This window comes from Buceros rhinoceros, unplaced genomic scaffold, assembly GCF_000710305.1.
Source record: "Buceros rhinoceros silvestris isolate BGI_N320 unplaced genomic scaffold, ASM71030v1 scaffold37256, whole genome shotgun sequence".
In the NCBI taxonomy this organism is placed as follows: domain Eukaryota; kingdom Metazoa; phylum Chordata; class Aves; order Bucerotiformes; family Bucerotidae; genus Buceros; species Buceros rhinoceros.
Window position 1 is genome coordinate 1 of NW_010419957.1, and position 446 is coordinate 446.

Here is a 446-nt window from a genome sequence, read left to right on the forward strand (position 1 = left end):
GAGATGTGACTCTCCAGCGGTTTTCGTATTGCAGTTTGCACCGTGTTTTGTTCTGATACCTGGACTCGTTGAGCCCGCACTCACTGACCTCCCCGTTAGGGTGAGCAGAAAGGTTCGGCTCACCCCGATGCTGGTAAGCCTTCAGGACTGAGTTTTCTGTGCTGATTTTTGGACAGTCTTTTTTCCAGATGACTCAGATTTTGGCCGTGACCTCTGAGCTCTGCATGGGCCGCCTGCTTTATGCATCTCCCTAACCTCCCCCTGCAGCATCCCCAGTGCTCTGGTCCCGCGGTAATCCAAGCCAATGCTGGCTGTGAAAGCTCTGTTCCTGACAACCGACAGGAAAACAACCGAGATGGGAACCGGCAGCGAAACATGAACTTCCCTAGCAGAGAAAGAAAACAGTTAGATGTGGATCGGAGATGTTCGCCACAGGAGCCATGTGC